The sequence below is a fragment of the Pseudophryne corroboree genome, chromosome 12 (genome assembly GCF_028390025.1).
Source record: "Pseudophryne corroboree isolate aPseCor3 chromosome 12, aPseCor3.hap2, whole genome shotgun sequence".
Classification (NCBI taxonomy): domain Eukaryota; kingdom Metazoa; phylum Chordata; class Amphibia; order Anura; family Myobatrachidae; genus Pseudophryne; species Pseudophryne corroboree.
In genome coordinates, this window is record NC_086455.1 from 126,102,233 (window position 1) to 126,121,688 (window position 19,456).

The window sequence follows — 19,456 nt, forward strand, 5'->3', positions numbered from 1 at the left end:
TATGCCCCCAGTAGAGCTGTCCCCAGTACAGATGCCCCCTGTAGAGAGGCCCCACTGCCAGTACAGATGCCCCCAGTAGAGATGCCACCTGTAGAGCTGCCCCAGTACAGATGCTCGAGGTAGAGATGCCCCAGTACAGATACCCCAGGTAGACATGCCCCCAGTACAGATGCACCCTGTAGAGCTGCCCCAGTACAGATGCCCCCTGTAGAGCTGCCCCCAGTACAGATGCCCCCTGTAGAGCTGCCCCCAGTACAGATGCCCCCTGTAGAGCTGTCTCCAGTACAGATGCCCCTTGTAGAGCTGCCCCCAGTACAGATGCCCCCTAGTAAACAAACACACACAATACTCACCAGCCCTGCTCCTACTTCCAGAGTGCTGACCTCCTGGCCGCCCGCTCCTCGGATCTATGGGAGAGACGTCATGACGTCTCTCCCATAGCGCCGCACAGCCGGAAGCCGGAGTTCAGAAGTGAGCTCCGGCTGCCACTGAGAGGAAGGTGCCGGCGCCCGCTGGTAACACAAACTCAGCGGACGCCCGGCATCCCTATGCGGCTCCAGGCTCATATTCTGGGTTAAGTGAGCTGGAGGAGGCGGAACTGCGTTCCATCTCCAATTAGAACTGACGGAATGTAGTTCCGCCCCGTTCTGGCTCACTTTAACCTCTGATCATAATATATAAAAGCATTGAACACTACATCCCCCAACACAACCTGTCCACTACACATGATGATGATGATGATGATGATGATGATGATGATGATGATGATGATGATGATGATGATAATAATAATAATAATAATAATAATCCAATTTCTCAGTCATCCATAGGGGATACTGGACTTTGCTGTTTACAGTGGGGTATAGACGGGTCCGAGAGTCGGTGCACTTTAAAAATTAATATGTGTGTGTGCTGGCTCCTCCCCTCTATGCCCCTCCCAACAGACCCAGTTTTAGAAAAAGTGCCCTCAGAGCCGGTCACACTCTGGAGGGCTCCAGAGATTTTAAAAAATTTTCAAGTTTAATTTCAGTTTTTCTTCACATGTAGACAGTTGGCCACTATCTACCTGCAACATGTAAGCTTTTGGGGGGATCCGGTCCCACCTTAAGTGGTTGGTGTCTGGATCCCTGGTGTTGGGACACTGCTCCCGGGGTCACTCACACGCAGCCAGAGAGGGCTAGTGATGGAGCCCCCTGCACCATGCTGCATCCCAAGGCACTGGCTGAAGCAGGGTAAGTAGCCCCCGGAGACTTGTCTAGCCAGATCTCCGGGGTCAGCAGCAGCGCAGAATGATAGTCCTGTCCCCCTCCTCCCTCCCTCCCTCCCCCCCTCACACTGCCTAATAACGCTGTTAACAGAGTAACTTAGCCAGCGCAGACTGAGGGCGCTGGCTGGTGATCAGAGGCAAGTGTCAGTGTTTAGATGCTGCTGGCTGCTGTGTGACTATGGGGGTCATTCTGACCCGATCGCACACTGCGCTTCTTCGCAGCCGTGCGATCGGTTTGGAACTGCACATGCGCGGCAGTCACATTGCGCAGGCGCGTCGTTGCCCGGCAGCGACGCCTCCAACAAAGAGAGCAGTCGCAGCGGCAACCGCAAGAAAATTGACAGGAGGAAGGCAGAACTGGGCAGCAACTCACCATTTTCGGGGAGTGGTGAGTCTAACGCAGGCGTGTCCAGGCGTTTGGAGGGCGGATGTCTGTCGTCAATTCCGGGACTGCAACGCTGGAAACTCTTACCCTGGTCTTCTTTTACAGGAAACTTTTTTTGCTTAGCAGTGCTGCACAAACGATCGCAGCCTTGCTATGCAGAAATACACTCCCCCATAGGCGGCGTCTAGTTGATCGCACGGGCAGCAAAAAGTTACTACGTGCAGTCAACTCGGGATGACCCCCTATGTCTGCAATTGGTAATAATGCTCAGAGCTCCGGCGCCCGGCAGGGCACATTTCCAGGGCAACGCGGTCCACTCAGCGCAGTTACAGAGCGCACTGCGGACAGTGGCAGCGGGGAGGAGCTGACAACGGTGTTGGGGGCAGCAAGAGGAGCCATCTTCACAGGAGCACGCTGCTGGCTGATTCCTGTTAGACAAAGTGTGGGGACCAGTGTTGGCTACAAGACACCTGAACATCACCAGGTGCTGTAAATTTACATTATACTACTCCCTAGTCTCTGTTGGTTTATAGGGAGGCTGTATTAGATCTGCCTGCGCTTTTACTTAGTAATAGCACATAGGCAGGTGCTGGCTCCTTCCCTCAGGTGATCTCTCCTATCTTACACTGCTTCACTGACTGTGTCTGATATTTAGTGTTTCTTACTGTGTGCCTGGGACTGTAAGAATGGCAGGGAAAAATGCTACTAAAGGTTCACAAAAGGTCTTTGCTTGTAAGGGATGTACCCTTAAATTTACTCAGACCTCTTCTGAGATTTCTTTATTCTGTGATAAATGTACCATGGACTCAGGCTCTCAGACAATCAGCATGGTTCAGGACGCCCCGGCTAGGTTGTCAGCACTTACAGGTGTTTTGTCTGATTATCCTCCTCTGGTGGATCCGTCAGTATCCAGGTTATCCAAGAAGATCATACTTCCGGTGCCTGGGGCTATACTTCACTGAAGGATCCATATGACCATAAGTTGGAAAACACCCTTAAATATATGTACACGGGGGTTTCCTTACGCCTGGTAATAGTAGGCTGCTGGGTGAATAGGGTCATAGAGGCATGGGCACAAAAGCTTACTTCTGTTATTTAGGGGCAGATGTATTAAGCCTGGAGAAGTGATAAAGCAGTAATAACTGGAAGGTGATAATGCACCAGCCAATCAGATCTTAACTGTCATTTTTCAAACCCATAATGATTGGCTGGTGCGTTATCACCTTCCACTTATCACTGCTTTATCACTTCTCCAGGCTTAATACATCTGCCCCTCAGAGTGATATGCATCAGGACGAGTTAATCACCTTATCGCAGCACATCCAGGAATATGCAGTCTACCTCTGTGAAGCCTTCAGGAAAATTGGCCTGCTCTCTTCCAGGATTTCAGACATGGAAGTTGGCACGCTGAACGTTGTGGCTCAGACAATGGTCTGCAGATGCAGAATCAAAGAGAGGAGTTGAAAGTCTCCCCTACACAGAGACATATTGGATAAGTGGATCTCTTATTTGGAGACAAATTGGATAAGTGGATCTCTAAAGCTACAGGAGGGAAATTCACTCCATCTCCTCACAGTACTTATTCGGAACCCTCCTTCCGGTCCTTTCGGTCCTCCAGATTTCGTAACACAGCCAGAGGTGGCTCTCACACCTCTCGTGGTACCAGAGGTAGAGGACGCAAGCCAGCTGCTGCTGCTCCATCTGAAGTCGACTGCCAAGCCCACTGAATGACGGTCTCTCCTCCTACCAGGAGGATTCCAGGGTAGGAGCTCATCTCAGAGACTTCAGTCATGTCTGGGAGGGCACCTGCCAAGATGCCTGGGACAAGGATCTCATTCGACAGGGATACAAAATCGAATTTGAAACTGTTCCTCCTACCAGATCCTTCACCTCCAGTTTGCCAGTTTTGCAGGAAAAACAAGTCATTCTGCAGCCAGCCAGCCAGCCACAGGCTCCTGGACCAGGCGGTGGTGGTTCTTGTGCCACATCACCATCGTAACAAAGGCTCCTATTCCAATTTATTTGTTGTACCCAAGCCGGACGGCTCAGTCAGGCCCATACTGAATCTGAAATCCCTGAATCCATACCTACGGGTTTTCAAATTCAAGATGGAATCACTGCGAGCAGTAATTGCAGGTTTGGAGGAATGGGAGTTTTTGGTGTCTTTGGATATCAAGGACGCCTACCTCCACATTCCGATCTGACCTCCTCATCAGGCCTACCTTCGCTTTGCCCTCAGGGATGCACAGTATCAAGTCCAGGCCCTTTCTTTCGGTCTCTCGTCAGCGCCCAGGGTTTTCATGAAGGTCATGGCGGAAATGATGTCAAAACTCCGGTTACAAGGAGTGAATGTGGTGCTATACCTGGACAACCTCCTCATAAAAGCATCATCCAGGGGACGACTACTACACAGCATATCACTCACTCAGGATCTGCTTATACACCACAGGTGGATTCTTAACTTTCAAAAGTCTCAGCTGGAACCTACTCAACGGATACAGTTCCTAGGGATGATCCTCGACACTGTGTCGCAACAGGTTTTACTGACCCTGGACAAGGCCTAGGAAATTCAGACAATGGTATGTTTGGTCCTTCACCTCGCCAAGTGTCCATACATCTCTGCATACGGCTCTTAGGCAAGATGGTAGCTACCTTTGAGGCTATTCAGTACAGATGTTTTCGTTCCCATCCATTTCAGTTGGATCTACTCTCAAAGTAGACGGGTTTGAATATCCATATGCATCAAATTATCCACCTTTCACCCCACACTTGCCTGTATCTTCTGTGGGAGTTACAGAGCACACACTTGCAGGTGGGCCGGTTCTTCAGCATGAACAACTGGATCCTCCTAACGACGGATGCAATCCTCTGGGGTTGGGGGGCGGTGACCCAAGGGTCTCAATTTCAGGGTCATTGGTCCAGCATAGAAGCTGCCCTTCCCATCAACATTCTGGAGTTGAGGGCAATCTTCAATGCCCTCTGTCAGGCCTTCCCATTATTGTGCGGCCACCCCCTTCAAGTTTAGTCAGACAATGCCACAGCTGTGGCGTACATCAACCACCAGGGCAGGACGAAGAGTATGGCAGCTATGAGGGAAGTCACTAGGATACTACTGTGGGTGCAGAAATACACCACCACAATCTCTGTGAACTTCATTCCTTGAGTTGACAATTTGGAGGTTGATTATTTAAGCAGACAGGATCTTGACCTCGGAGAATGAGGCCTCCACCCTCAGGTGTTCCACCAGCTACTTGCTTGGTGGGGGACTCTGGAAATTGATTTGGTGGCATCTCGCCACAACAACAGACTCAGCCATTATATTTCACAAACACTAGATCCAGGCGTAGGGTCAGTGGACGCACTGACAATGCCATGGACCTTCAGGATGGTCTACATCTTTCCACCTTTCCCTCTGCTGCCTCGAGTACTGAAGCTGATCAAACGAGAGGGTATATTGACGACGCTCATAGTTCCAGATTGGTCTCGCAGGGCATGGTATGCCGACCTGTATGATCTTCTGGTCGACGACCCTTGGCCCTTGCACCTTCAGGTAGATTTTCTTCAGCAAGGTCCTTTCATTTACCCTTGGCCCTTGCACCTTCAGGAAGATCTTCTTCAGCAAGGTCCTTTCATTAAAGTGGCTATGTTTGACGGCTTAGCTGTTGAAAAGGCATTGCTAGCACGGAAAGGTATTCCGCACTCAGGGACCCCTACCATGCTTCGCACCAGAAAGAAGGTTACTTCCAAGCATTACCACTGCATTTGGAAGGCTTATGTGGTCTGTTGTGAACTAAAATAAACAGTTTTCCAGTTGGGTCTCATCTTATGGTTCCTGCAGAGGGGTCTGGATGCTGGCATACGTTTAGGGTCTCTGAAGGTCCAGCTTTCGGTCTTGTCAATCTTCTTCAAACAATGGTTGGTCTTGCTGCCGGACATCAAGAATTTTTTGCAGGGGGTGTGGCTTATACAACCTCCATTTTACTGCACTGACTGCTCCTTGGGACTTGGCTCTCGTCCTGGATTTCCTCCAGTGTTCATTGTTCGAACCATTGGAAACAGCGGACTTCAAGTATCTACACGTTCGGTGGGTTCCTCCTGGACGGCTGCCTGGGGTGTTTCCGCCGCTCAGTTATGTGGTGCTGCTATCTGGTCTGGTAATAACACCTTTGTGAAGTTTTACAGGTTTGATACCTTGGCGACGCCTGATTCTCCGTTTGGGCATTCGGTCCTGCAGGGTTCTCAGCACCCTCCCACCTGGATTGGGAGCTCTGGGACATCTTCACTGTAAACAGCAACTCCAGTATCCCCTATGGATGACTGAGAAAATTGGATTTTGGTACTCACCGTTAAATCTTTTTCTCTGAGTCAAAGGGATATTGTATGCCCACCACGGTGCTATATATTTCCTGCAGACTTGTTAGTTGTATGTTGCTTGATTATAGCAGCTGTTCAGTTCTCTGTTCTGTTCCTATGTTCCTGTTCTGTCTGCTTTCCTTACCTCTCCAGTCTTGTCCATTCTCTTTGGGCACAGTTTTCTGAACTGGGTCTGTTGGTAGGGGCATAGAGGGGAGGAGCCAGCACACACATGTTAATTTTTAAAATGCACCGGCTCTCTATACCCCACTGTAAACAGCAACTCCAGTATCCTCTATGGACTCCTAGAAAAGATTTAACGGTAAGTACTAAAATCCCATTTTTGTCTGTACAGATGCAGGGGCTTATGTATCAAGCCCATTTTTACTTACATCATGCGGAAACTGCATATTGGGGTTATGTAAGGATAGCTTAATGCAGGAGGTATCACAGAAATCACCTGGAAAATACTAATTAACGCTGCAGACTTTAGTCCCTATTCTCATGGGGACTGCAGTCTGACCCTATGTATCAAGCTCCAAAAAGGATAGCTTTTCCGAGCTTGGACCTGTAGCTTGAGGCATTCTAACAGGAGAAGGATCTTGCAATCCCTCTCCCACAACAAGCATGCGCAGTAACAGAAAGTGCTGAGGAGTCTTTAAAATATGAGAAAGACTTCTCGTTTGTGATTGGATGTAATTAGAAGAGACAGTGTGTATCGGACGCTTTGTCTGCATATACTGTATTTTTAAATACAGAATTATGTATGGGATAAAGATTATTCTGTTAAAATGCTTATAAGCAACACAATACCAACTGGGGGAAAAATGCACCACTACCATAATTTTTAATACACTGACCCCATATGACACTACGGGGTAAATTTACTAAGGGTTCTACAATTGAAAAGTAGTGATGTTACCCATAGCAACCAATCAGATTCTGTCTATCATTTTCTAGGATGCAATAGAGAAATGATAGATAGAATCTGATTGGTTGCTATGGGCAACATCACCACTTTTCAATTTTAGAACCTTTAGTAAATTTACACCTACACCTCTAATATGAACATGATCAGTACATAATCTTACTCCACTCTGTAGAGACATGGGGGACATGTACTAAGCAGTGATAAAAGTGGAGAAGTAAGCCAGTGGAGAAGTTGCCCATGGCAACCAATCAGCTGCTCTGTATACTTTTATAGTATGCAAATGATAAATGTTACATCAATGCTAATTGGTTGCCATGGGCAACTTCTCCACTGGCTCACTCCTCCACTTTTAATACTGCTTAGTACATATCCCCCACAGGACACTATAGTTCCCAATATATAGTACCCTGACCTATGTCACAAAGAAAGTATTTTACTCTAAATGCAGACAATATCCTCCAACCATATTTGTTTCCAGCCGTTCCCTAAAGTTCTTTGTCTGTGATTTTCTCCACCCTTCTCCCCACACCCGGACCCTGCAACTTTTGTCTTACAATTATGTCAGGCCTTGAATAAAGCACAAATGTTTGTTCTCAGTGTATTCATATTAATCAGTCAATTAAAGTGTTGGGTAAACGTTAATGCACCACAATATTCACATTAGAGTAACGAGGAGACAATATTAAAAACTGTAATTTGTCCTATTTTTATTTGCTTTTCCATAGAACACGCTTATAAAGTGTAACCCCCTTTGACTAGCTACTCCCTTGGGTTACCTCTAATTACTGGTACAGAGTGCCTCCACCCAAGCTGTGTTGGGGCTAGCTTGGGAAAGCCCGTGGTATGAAAGGTGAATGATTTTGGTATACCTTAAGAATAGTACAGTGTATGTTTCACTCTCACCTTATCTAGGTTATTCTTTCTTTCTTTCTTTCAGACCCGCACAAGTGATTTTCTCCGGAATCTTGAGTAACAGGTAAGTACAGTAAATAGGAAGACTACACAAACAAACACTTTTTCAGTACTTATATTGTTATTTCACTGGAATAACGACATCAATATAAACATTTCAATTCGAATATAGTTTTTGTGTATACAATAGTATCTGCATGCACTACAAAAACACATTAGAAACCGGTTATGAATGAAAAAACAAAACCCCAGTACCAAATGATTACCTTTAGCATTTAGGCTCGCGCAATAATACCAATGTTTATTATAACTGTCCCTACCCTCTAAGGGTTCAGTTAGTTGGTGCGCACGTTGGGGCCCAGTCGAATCTGCTGCCTGTTAGTTGAGTCAGTTGAGCTGCAAAGGATACTTATATCCCATGAATATTATATATGGTATATACCTTTCGGATATTATTCTAGTTATACAATGGTCTCCTACAGGAATCTGTCCCGCTCAGTGTCAGCAATATTATTTATCTCAACTATGATAGCAGCAGTTACAGTCATTGCTCCACAGGTGATGAACATCCTCTCATTGATGAATGGGGTTGATGGACGTTGCATCTATATATCGTTGACTGATTTCAAGATTTCAGTTCTCAGAGTGAAAAGCTACGAAGCAGGCAATATAGATAGTGGCAATTTTCCACGACCAGTTATAGGGGTAGGTAGGGCAGCAAAATCGTATTGAAGTCTTTCGTTACGTTCCTCTTTCCCTTGCTATGGCTCCTCAGAGTATACTCTCTTATAAAATAATGTTATCCATGGTATCCCTCTGGGGACCACTCAGATGTCACCCTGGGATCTACTACACTCCCTGGTGAATTGACAGGGGTATTGTGTGTTTTATTGGCTTTACATCTCACACAGTTTACAGAATTATCCTCAATGACTCCTGTTCCTTGGTGTGCAGAATTATCCTCAAAGACACCTGTTCCCTGGTGTGCAGTGTTATATCCTCCCGACAATATAATTTATCCCCCTGGGCAGAGCTGCTATAATAGCTGTCACTGACACTGACACTGATAATGGGTGTGTAGTACTATTGTTCCCTCCCTATTATGGGAGGTATCATAGCATTTACTCACACCTCCTTGCCTGGGGCCTATGGATCTTTAGCCTCCTTATCACAGCTCCTCCCCCGGTGCGGCTCTGCAGAATAATGCTTTGAAAGAGAGTCCGTCTCTCCGTAGCCACTTCACGGATACTAATTCCCCTGAGTACCGGCAGCGGTAATTACCGAATGCGGAGGAGAAGTTTCCGGAGCTCTGGATCCCGCTCTGGATCCCGCCAATCTCTGAGGTACCTCACAGCTCCGGTCCCGGCGCCCCACACACTGCTATCGTCCTTCCTCTCTCTCTCCGGTCCTCTCCTGCGCCACACTCTTGCTCCCCTGCTGCGCAGCTTGTCACGCTGTCCCGCTCTCTTCCTCTCCCACAGTGCGGCTCGAGCTCCCTCACACAGTCTCGCTCTGCCTGGATCCGTTACCCTGACACACCTCCATAGGCACGAGAGCTTCCAGAAAAGTCTCTGACATTCCCTCATGCCCAATATTTACCACAATAAATAAACTTATATATTTTAATATTATACACTTAAAAACGATAAAAAACATCAATTATCAACTATACTTATATGCTGTATTTAACAATAAACAGATCATTTATTTCATTCAATAATACAGTGTTACATTCTCCCCCTGGGGATTGGCACTTCTGAAAGGAGTGACAATCACCATACTTAATAACTATACTGGTCCATCTATTAATTGCCCATACTATAACCAAAATACGGCCATGTCATTATCAAATGAGGGTGTATTACCAAAGGAACTTCCGTGTGGGTGCCCAACTGCTCATAAGTTAAAATTCTTGGGGGCTTACGAACTCTTTGGGGTCGAGGTGAACTAACTAGTCCTTCAGGCCCTATCTCTAATCTTCCAGGGGAGACATCGAACAACTCGGAAGCTTCCCTTACTCCCCAACTTCCCTCATTCACTTCCCCTGTAAAAGTTGAATCAATCACTTCAGGGTGTTGATGCGTCTTTTCCGAAACACTCTCCTCCCGTAAATATTCGGGATCTCGATAATAACATCCTGAAGCATAGTCATTCATATTGTCACTATTCTCGGTGGCCAATATACCTTCATCATCCTGATCAATGTTCATCCCTTTGAAACCACCTCGATCACTCGGAGGAAGGTCACTTCCAAGATACTCCCCCCACCTTATATCTTGACCAATGGGGAGCAAATGCTGCCGATGATAGGTTACTACTGATCCCTGCCCATCAGCCCGTGCCAATTGATAAGCAGGAATATTAGGTAATTTTTTCACAACCACATAGGGCTCACTTCTCCATCTATTACTTAATTTCTTTTTCTTGGGTACCCCCAGCAATTGTATTAATACACGGTCCCCTGGCTGCAAACACTGTTCCTTTAATCCACGGTCGAAGTGTGTTTTATTCTTTTCTCCCATGTGCTTCGATGCAGCTTCCGCTATTTGATAAGAATCTTTCAGCTGTTGTCTTAGTTGCTTAATGTACTGAGAGTGTGAGGATCCAACAGAATAATTAACCTGTGTCCCTAAGCAAACATCTACAGGCAGCCGAGCTTCACGACCAAACATGAGGTAATACGGTGTAAATCCGGTGGTCTCATTTCTGGTGCAATTATATGCGTGCACTAATGTAGAAACATATCTTTTCCACTTATATTTCCTCTGGGTTCCGAGAGTACCAAGCATATTTAACAGGGTCCGGTTAAATCGCTCAGGTTGGGGATCACCTTGAGGATGGTAGGGTGTGGTTCGCGATTTTTGAATTCCACAGCATTTACACAATTCTTTAATTAACCGACTCTCAAACTCTCTTCCTTGATCGGAGTGAATCCTTGCAGGTAGTCCATAATGGACAAAAAACTTTTCCCATAAAGTGTGTGCGACTGTCCCTGCTCTTTGATTGGAGGTTAGATAAGCTTGAGCATACCGTGTAAAGTGATCAGTTACCACCAATAGATGACTATCTGATCCTTCAGGTCCTTCCAAAGTTAAAAAGTCTATGCATACTAACTCCATCGGCCCAGAGCTACTGATAGTCACTAATGGAGCAGCCCGTTGGAGAGGTAGGGTTTTTCTCAGGATACAATTACTGCATGTCCGACAATAGTTCTCAATTTCTTGGTTCATAAAAGGCCAGAAGAAACGATCAGCCACTAATCCCTGAGTCTTATCGTATCCCAAATGGCCATGCTGATCATGTAATGAATTCAGTACCATCTTTTTATACTGCGTAGGCAAAATCAACTGCAGGTTAAATCTTCCATCATTCTTCCTAACAGTTCTATATAACACTTCTTTCACGATCCTCAACTTAGGACGTTGTCGCCATAATATTTTGGAGATTGGTGACATTTTCGACCACACCACGGGAAGATGGGGATTCTCTACCAGTCTCAACACAGCAACTATATCTGGATCCTCTCGTTGAGATCTAGCCATCTGCTCCGGTGTTATCCTATCTAAACCCTCCAATTCCATACGACTTAACCAACAGTAGGAGAGAGGAATGGCCGCATCAGACGCTCCAGTGGACAAAATGGCCGCTGATTCGTTATGTCGATTAAGACTTATATGTTGGCATAACCCCTTAACCGAGGCTGCAGGCACTTCGATCCACTCATCCTCCTTTACTTCACTATCTTCATGAGATAGCCGGGATAGAGCATCCGCATCATAATTTTTGGCCCCGGGACGATATTTGATAGTAAATTCATAGTTAGTCAGAGCAGCCAGCCACCGATGGCCAGTACAGTCCAATTTTGCAGATGATTGTATATAAGTCAACGGATTGTTATCCGTGTGTACAGTAAATTGCACGCCATATAAGTAATCGTGGAATTTTTCACTCACAGCCCATTTAAGCGCTAAAAACTCCAACTTATGTACCGGATAGTTTCGTTCACTGGTTGACAATCCTCGACTAACATAAGCGATGGGGCGTAAATGTTTACCATGTAACTGATACAACACCCCCCCTAGGCCCTCAAAGGAAGCATCTATGTGAACCTCATAAGGTAAATCTGGTTGTACATAGGCTAATACAGGGGATTTGGTGAGAAGATCTTTTAACTGGGTAAATGCTTCCTCACAAGATGCTGTCCATCTTTCACCAAATGGTTCTCGAGGCTTATAATACCGATGTTCCCTATCCTCCCTTGTAGGGCGTGATCGTTGATTAACAGGAGGATACCCTCGAGTCAATTCAGTCAAGGGTTTGGCAACTACCGCATACTGTGGCACAAATTTACGATAATAACCACAGAATCCTAAAAATGATCTTAGATCTTTCAGGTTTTCAGGTCGAGGCCAGTTCTTAACAGTCACCACTTTTTCCGGATCTGTGGCTATGCCTTGCCTGCTCACTATATGTCCCAAATATTTGACAGAAGACCGACAGAGCTTACATTTTTCAATTGACAATTTTAGCCCACGTGCCTGAAGTCGATCGAGTACTTTAAGTAGCCTTTCATTGTGCTCTTCTAGATCTTTTCCGAAAACTATGATGTCATCAAGGTACACCAATACCTCCCGGTAGCACATGTCCCCGACGGTCTTTTCCATGGTTCTTTGAAAAGTAGCGGGGGCTCCTCTTATGCCTTGAGGCATCTTTAGAAACTCAAAGAATCCAATCGGGCAAATGAAAGCAGTCTTGGCTCGGTCATTCCGGCTCATTGGAATCTGATAGTAGCCGCAGCAGAGATCCAGCACAGAGAACCATTTACTCCCATTTAAGCAATCTAGGGCTTCGTCCACCTTTGGAACTGTATACTGATCCGGCACAGTGCGACTATTTAATGTGCGATAATCGATGCATAGCCGTATCTCTCCACTCTTCTTGCGAGTGACCACTGTAGGGGATGCATATGGACTTTCCGAGTCTGCTATAACATTGTTCTCCAATAAATTACGTAGATGCTCTCTTACGTCGTCAAAGTCAGCTGGAGCTAATCTTCTTGACCTCTCCCTGAAAGGGGTGTTATCCGTAAGGGTAATGTGATGTTCTACTCCAGTAGCTGTACCCAGATCCCAGTCACTCTTAGAGAAGACGGCTTCCCTTAACCGTAGCTGTTCCATCAGAAGTTGCTTGCTGGCTAAATCTATATCACTGCCCTTAAAGCATACTTCTAAGTCACTATCCGAAGAGGAAACATCCAAGAAGTTCCTATTCCCATCGGGGACTACACGACAACTTTCAATTCTATGGCATCGGTAAGTGTCTTCATGATTTTGTTCTACTACCCCAAATTGATGGCCCTTCTCTTGCTTCCCACACCATCGAATTAAGTTGCGAAACAGGTTAGTATTGGTCCCTATTATGGCTGATAACTGTCCATTATCCCCCGGAGAGTCAGGGCATACCAATGCTATCAACGGAACTGTTTCATTAGGGGTGATCAGCCCGGGTTCAAAATAAATTTGGGTAATAATATACCCTAAATAGGGGTACTTTTGTTCGCTTAATCCCCATACAGTAAGGCCACTAAGAGGTTGAATGGAGACGTCAGCCAAATGTTCCCGATACCAGGATTCAAATACTATAGACACTTGCGACCCGCTGTCCATTAATATGGTACAATCTTGGCCGTTAATCATAGCCTTGATGAGTGGGGCAGGCCCCATAAGATTTTCTGGGATATTGTCTACCCACTGTGCACTCCCCATCGCTCGAACGTTCCTAGGGAAATTCGTGGTCGTTTACTTAGATGACATCCTGATTTATTCTGACTCTATTGAACAACATGTTACCCAGGTGCGTCAGGTTCTTCAAAAGTTACGTGAGAATCATCTATATGCCAAACTGGAAAAATGTGAGTTTCATGTCACGGAGGTATCTTTTTTAGGGTACATTATTTCCCCTCGGGGATTTTTCATGGAACCAAAGAAGCTCCAGGCCATCCTTAGTTGGGCGCAACCCACCAATTTAAAAGCAATTCAGCGCTTTTTAGGGTTTGCGAATTATTACAGGAGGTTCATTCATTCTTTTTCCGACCTGGTTGCTCCCATTGTGGCCCTGACAAAGAAAGGAGCGGATCCTACCAACTGGTCGCGTGAAGCGGAGTTGTCCTTTCAGGCCTTGAAACAAGCTTTTGTCTCGGCTCCAGTCCTCAGACATCCCAATCCAGGATTGCCCTTCGTTGTGGAGGTCGATGCCTCGGAGGTTGGAGTAGGGGCTATACTATCTCAAAAGGATCCAGAGTCTCTGGAACTACATCCTTGTGCCTTTATGTCCAGGAAATTCTCCTCCGCTGAATCCAACTATGACGTTGGTAACCGGGAATTACTGGCAATAAAATGGGCTTTCGAGGAGTGGAGGCATTGGCTGGAGGGAGCAACACATACCATTTCAGTATTGACTGACCATAAGAATCTGCAATACATCGAATCAGCTAAGCGGCTGAATGCCCGGCAGGCTCGTTGGGCTTTGTTCTTTACCCGTTTCAAATTTATTATAACTTTCAGGCCAGGTTCCAAGAATACCAAGGCAGATGCTCTGTCACGCAGTTTTCTTCCGGTTCATGATAACAGTCCTGTTACTCCCATACTTCCATCTTCAGTCATTTGGACAGGCCTCACACAAGATTTATTTACCCAGTTAAAACAGCTTCAACACCAAGCTCCTGGAAATACTCCTGCTGGTCATCTTTACGTCCCTGAGTTCTTGAGAGCTACTGTTTTGACTGAGTTCCATGATAACAAAGTTTCCGGGCATCCAGGGATCTCTAAGACATTGGAGTTAGTCTCCCGCTCAGTATGGTGGCCTGGTCTTTCTAAAGACGTTAAGGAGTTTGTTTCTTCATGTCAGGTTTGTGCACAGCATAAGGTTCCCCGTTCCTTGCCTATCGGGCAACTTATGCCCTTAAATGTTCCTCTCAGGCCATGGTCTCATATTTCCATGGATTTTGTGGTGGACCTTCCCCTTTCAGCTGGATGCAGAGTCATTTGGGTGGTAGTGGACCGTTTTAGCAAGATGGCTCATTTCATTGCCCTTCCCCGACTGCCATCTGCCCAAGGATTGGCAGTTTTGTTTCTCCGCCATATTTTCAGACTTCATGGGTTGCCCACTGACATTGTTTCTGATCGGGGTCCACAATTCATTGCACAATTCTGGAAGTGTTTTTGTGCTTCATTAAAGATGAGATTGTCATTAACATCTGGTTACCACCCACAGTCCAACGGGCAAACCGAGCGAGTTAACCAATCATTGAAACAGTATTTGCGTTTGTACTCAGCCAAACTCCAGAATGATTGGTCCGAGTTTCTTCCATTGGCGGAGTTTGCTTACAATAATTCTTGTCATTCCTCCACCAACGTGTCTCCATTCTTTTCAGTTTTTGGTTTTCACCCCAGAGCTAATTCTTTTTTTCAACATTCCTCAGTTTCCTCACTAACCTTAACCTCCCATCTCAGAGCCATTTGGAAAAAAGTGCACCTTGCTCTCAGAAAAGCGGCCTTTCGAGAGAAAAAATTTTCTGACCGGCTCCGACGTCCTTGCAATTTTAAGGTGGGAGATAGGGTATGGTTGTCGACTCATAACATTAGACTTCGACAATCTTCAGCTAGGTTGGGACCCAAATTTATTGGACCATTTCATATCATTAAAAAAGTTAACCCAGTTGCTTTCCGGATACGTTTACCAAAATCTCTTCGGATTGGTAATACGTTTCATTGCTCCCTGTTGAAGCCATACATTTCTTCCAGTAAATTTCCTCGGAAGATCTCTCAGGGAAGATCTCCAGTGGACGTACAGGGACAACAGGAGTTCCTGGTGGAGAAGGTTCTCGATTCCAAGTTGTCCAGGGGCCGGCTTTATTTTCTGGTTCACAGGAGAGGTTATGGTCCAGAGGAAAGGTCCTGGGTCCTGGATAAGGATCTTCATGCCCCAAGGCTCAAGAGGGCATTTTTTCAGGAATTTCCTGGGAAGCCTGGCTTTAGGGTTTCCTTGACCCCTCCTCAAGGGCGGGGTACTGTTAGGCGCCGGGGTCCGCTCGTCTGTGCGGCCCGGCGCCTAGCAACCAGGGACGCCGTACGCGGACAGCCGCCGGCTCCCTGGCAACGCTGGACGCCGGGCGCACTGAGCCGCACGGACCCTAGCAACGGGGACGCCACTGACGGACCGCGTTCCCCGTTGCTGGGTCCAGGGTTTAATGAGTCTACATCTGTTTCCTGGCCGTGCATTAAGGCAGCTGCACGGCATGTAGGTAATTAGCCCTGTCAGCACCGGATTGGAGGACTCCTGTTCATATGCACTCTCAGGACTTCTCACAGACACCGGTAATAGCTTCCTGCATGCTGTCTCTGTTTGCTGAGAGTCTGTTTCCAGTCTTGCTGTATCCGGTCATTCCAGTATTCGGAAGTCCTGAACTCGGAAGTTGTCATCTTATTCCTGGAGTCCTGACTAATCACCGTATAACATCCAGTGGTGTTCGTGAGTCGCGGCTTTGCCGTGTGTTGCGGCTTGTCCGCTTTATTATTTATTATTTGTGTTTTGGAGCATTTCGCGGAGGGTTCCGCTTCCACAGGTCCACTCTGGTATCCAGCGGTGCTGGGTAGGAGTATTGGACAAGTGGATTTTGGTTGTCCTTTTCCCTGGCGGGTTTCCGCACATACTTCAAGTTTTGTTAGTTAGCTTGTTGCCCCTGGCCTGTTGTCAGTCAAAGGTCCTCTTGTTATCATCCTGCCTCGGATTTCCCTTTGTCTCTCACTAAGACCGGGGGGCACCGGAGTTGGGCAGACATAATCCGCCCTTCAAACGTGGCTGCCAGGGGCTCAAGAAACCATAGTCTCGCAGGGGATTTCCGATAGCACGGGTGAGACAATAGAGTTAGGGCGCCAGGGGCAACTAGTCTTTCCTGCTCCCGTTACCTGCATTCCATTCCAGCGCTCTGGTCCTTGTCATAAAATCTCCTTTGGTCAGGAGTGCTGGAATCATAACAGATTCTCTCTTGCATCATATAGTAGATACTAAAATTGAACCAATCTCACTATCGGACCATGCTCCGATTTGGTTATCAATCACCCTAGATACCCCCTTACCTAGGTCCTATAATTGGCGTTTCCCCGCTTATCTGGAAACCTCCGAGGACTTTAACCAATTTCTCACCAGAGCCTTCCTTAACTATACTGAACTAATTGAAGATAATAAGATTCATGAGAGTGACATTAATCTGTTTTGGTCGGCTTCCAAACCGGTTGTCCGAGGACAAATATTAGAATACGTTTCTAGAAAACGCAAACAACTGAATACCCAGTTGCGCGACCTGAGCATGGCTATAACTGCAGCGTATAATGCAATGATATTAAATGATTCCCCAGACAGCAGACAAAATTACACTGATGCGAAACACCTCTATGACGCGCTTTACACCGAGAAAGCCAATTTCTCCTATGATGTACAGCGGAATAAATTCTTCCGAGGAGGTAATAAGTCGGGTAAACTATTGGCCAACTTAGTGAGATCATCTACTGCCCCCTCCCGTATAACTAGCTTACATACCGACCCAACTTCCTCAACCATGGACACACAAATTATGTCACACACCTTCCTACAATATTATTCGAATTTGTACACGGCACCTTTAGATAGCCCCATAGAGGGTATGAAGTTTTTGGAAGAAGCTAACCTACCTACATTAACGGAAGAAGAACGAGAATCACTGACGTGCCCTGTAACAGACACAGAGCTGCTGTTCTTGATTAAGTCACTTCATAATGGGAAATCACCAGGACCAGATGGGTTTGGAGCAGTGTATTACAAAATGCTAGCTCCCCATATAACACCATATTTATTGACGTTGTTTAATTCACTGCTGAATGGGTCCCCTCCACCCTCGAGATTCACAGAAGCTAGAATAGTAGTATTCCCTAAACCAGGAAAAGACCCATCATATGTCCAGTCCTACCGACCCATATCCCTTCTTAACCAAGATTTAAAACTATTCACCAAATTACTGGCCACTCGCCTCCAACCGATACTAATGCGTATTTTACATCCTGCCCAAACGGGGTTTGTTAAAACTAGAACATCAGTACATAATGTACGAACCCTGATAGCAGCAATACATAGTGTCAAAGACTCCACAACATCTAAGGCACTCGTGGTCAGTTGTGATGCCGACAAAGCATTTGACCGTGTATCATGGGCACACCTACTTAGAATTTTCCACACTCAACAATTCGGCGAGGGGTTCACTAAAATCTTCAGTATGCTTTACTCTAATCCACAAGCTCACCTAACCATTAATGGATTGAACACACCGGCCTTTTCTTTACATAGAGGTACGCGCCAGGGATGTCCCCTATCTCCCTGACTTTTTAATCTAGCTCTAGACCCACTGATACGCACCTGCGTGCAAAATGTTGCCTGGGAAGGAATAAAAATTGGCACACAACCAGTGAAGGTTTCGGCCTTTGCGGATGATCTATTATTATATTTTAGTGATCCCATAAAAGCGTTCCCTTCATTACTAACCACGCACCATGATTTCCACTTGATCTCGGGCTTCTTAATCAATTTCGATAAAACAGAAGCTTTGGCTCTTGGACCCAAGGCCACACGAAATTGGGGCTCCAGTTTTCCCTTTAAATGGGCAACTGGTTTTATAACCTACCTGGGCTTATGCTTTTCACCCACCCTAACCGAGCTATACCCACTAAACTTTTCTCGCGTCATTAACAAAATGATTGAAGATTTTACACGCTGGCAAAACTTACCAATCTCATATATAGGTAGATGCCACTTATATAAAATGATCTCCTTCCCCCGTCTACTATACCCGATCCAAATGCTCCCATTTCTTCTGACCAAACGAGATGTACAAACAATTAATAAGGCCCTCAATACTTTCATATGGACAAACAAACATCCACGTATAGCCCTCTTTAAACTAAAACAACAGACAACGCTGGGTGGCGTGAATATACCATGCCCGGAAGACTATTCTTTAGCCGCTAACTATAGATATGCCCTTGACTGGGTGAGAGGTTCCTCTAGCTACACTAATATATCTCTGGAACAGAGTATGCTATCCCATGGTACTTTATCTACCATGTTACATTTTCCAGACCCCTTCACACTGACGTCCATCCGCTCGAACCCGCTGCTCCATGCAAAGAGTGGCAACATCTTCGAAAACGCAAAGGACTGACAACTACCCACTCTCTATTCCAACCACTCCTGCATAACCCAGACTTTCAAGGCGGGGACACAGATGCAATTATCAAAACTTGGTACTGCCAAGGCTTACGTCTAGTGTATCAATTCCTGAATATCACCTGTACCGAAGTGCTCACCTTATCACAATTAAAGCTTAAATTCCCGAACTTACATATACCACTATTCGCATATTTTCAAATACGCAGCTTTGCAACACAATTGATAACACGCCTAAGGCCAGCAGATTATAACTTTCCCCTGGACACTAGAGATGAGCGCCTGAAATTTTTCGGGTTTTGTGTTTTGGTTTTGGGTTCGGTTCCGCGGCCGTGTTTTGGGTTCGAACGCGTTT

The 19,456-nt window shown here is 46.1% G+C and overlaps 1 protein-coding gene and 1 long non-coding RNA gene across 3 annotated transcripts in view; one reads left to right on the plus strand and one right to left on the minus strand.

Annotated features, from left to right (window-relative positions):
* The window catches only part of SLC35F4 (solute carrier family 35 member F4), a 402,934-nt gene that overhangs the window by 309,014 nt on the left and 74,464 nt on the right, over positions 1–19,456 (minus strand). The gene's annotated exons all lie outside the window — the stretch shown is intronic.
* Positions 7,871–19,456, plus strand: part of LOC134980445 (uncharacterized) — a 35,764-nt gene continuing 24,178 nt past the window's right edge. The window contains exon 1 of the long non-coding RNA XR_010190398.1: positions 7,871–7,912. This is a non-coding gene — a long non-coding RNA (uncharacterized LOC134980445). The remainder of the gene's footprint in view (positions 7,913–19,456) is intronic.